The 1,438-nt window shown below is 55.9% G+C and overlaps 1 protein-coding gene across 4 annotated transcripts in view; it reads right to left on the reverse strand.

Annotated features, from left to right (window-relative positions):
* Positions 1-784, reverse strand: part of Hcrtr1 (hypocretin receptor 1) — a 20,101-nt gene extending 19,317 nt beyond the window's left edge. The window contains exons 1-2 of one of the 4 annotated variants that reach the window (XM_033767515.1): positions 379-449; positions 210-239 (exon numbers count right to left, since the gene is read on the reverse strand). The gene's annotated coding sequence lies outside the window, so the exon portion shown is untranslated. Of the gene's footprint in view, positions 1-209; positions 240-378; positions 470-550; positions 592-707 lie in introns of those variants that run through there. The other 3 variants (XM_033767518.1, XM_033767519.1, XM_033767516.1) reach the window with 3 other exon arrangements.
* Between the last annotated feature and the right edge of the window lie 654 nt (positions 785-1,438).

The following is a 1,438-nucleotide window of genomic DNA, read 5'->3' on the forward strand; positions in this document are numbered from 1 at the left end:
CCCGGCAGGCGGAGGGGCAGGCTCATCCTCTCGCCAGTCACTTCACACTTGCACCCACCTCCATCCATGCGTCCACCCGTCCATTCATACCGTCCGCGTTCATTCAACATTTATGTCCCCCGCCACCGCCCAGTCAGCGCGCGCCTAATGTGTGCAGGCGAATCGGGCAGTTTCGGGGGCTACCGCGCAGAGGTGGACCCCAGCCTCACCTCTCCTCGCTCCTCCGCCTCCCTTCGCTCCTGATAATGGTGGTACATGTTGGTCACAGGGGCGAGAGGATGCCTGCACCCCCTCCCAGCCGTGCTCTGGGCGCAGCGATGCCAGAAAGCCCTGCTCTCTCATCTCCCGTTTCTTTCGGTCCTTTCTGTTCCTACTTACCTTTCCCCTCCCAAGACAGGGATGCAAGGTGAAGACTGGAGAAGAGAGCCAGAGGTGCCTGCTAATTCAACAAGTATCTATCGAGGTGTGTGTGAGGCAATGAACCTAGAATAATACGGCTGCCGTTCCGAAAGGGTCGAGGTGCGTGATTTCATTCAGTCATCACACCGACCTGGTGAGGTAGCTGATACTGTTCCCATTACACAGATGAGGACACTGGAAACTCTTGGCTCAGTGATTTGCTCAAGGTCACACAGCAGAGTCAGAGTTGCGTTCAAGGCTGGACTCCTTTCAGTTCTACCAGGTGGGTAGGCAGCCAGACACCTCACCTGTGGTGTGCGTGGAGCTGGGAGGCAGTTCAGGGAGCAGTGGGACATGGCAGGGCAGATGGTTCTTCTAGGGCTTCCTAGAACAGGAACACCTACAGGCAGAGCTGAAGAATGAGGAGGTGGCTTTGCAGGCGGCTGGTATGGGAGGGGAGGTCTTCAGGGTAGAGGAAGCGGCAGGTGCTTTGTGGGCTGGGCCTTCTGGAAATCACAGATAGGTGACGGGTGACCACCACTTCAGCGTCAGACTGACACTTTAGCCATTCCCTGCCTCCAGACTGGAGCTTCCTAGGTATCAGACTCCACTCTGCTCTCTCACCCTTTGAGATTCACACAACCCCTTTCCTCCTGCCAAGTAACTGCTGAGATGACCCACTCTTCCCGCTGTAGCCAAAGCCCATTTCAAAGTCACTGGAGATGCTCTGTTGGGCCCAGGATGAATGGGAGGGGAGCTGGGGCAGCACCCGATGGGTCCTGTGACTGTGTCACTTCTGCAGAACAGTATGGAGAGCTGAGGCTAAACCTAAGGCAGGACTTTGACCTTGGGCATCTGCATGTGGGATGATGGTAATAGATCCTGTAACTCCAAAACTGTCCTGTCTGCTCTGGGTAGACTGAAGCAAAGAGGGGCTGGTGGGTGTGTGTAGACACATGTGGGGGTCACTGCATCACAGAAGGGCTGTGTGTGTTTAGGCCATGTGGATTTGTGTCTCTGTGCGTGTGGATAGAGGACG

This window comes from Fukomys damarensis, unplaced genomic scaffold (genome assembly GCF_012274545.1).
Source record: "Fukomys damarensis isolate Sample0158 unplaced genomic scaffold, DMR_v1.0_HiC HiC_scaffold_23, whole genome shotgun sequence".
NCBI classification, from domain to species: Eukaryota; Metazoa; Chordata; class Mammalia; order Rodentia; family Bathyergidae; genus Fukomys; species Fukomys damarensis.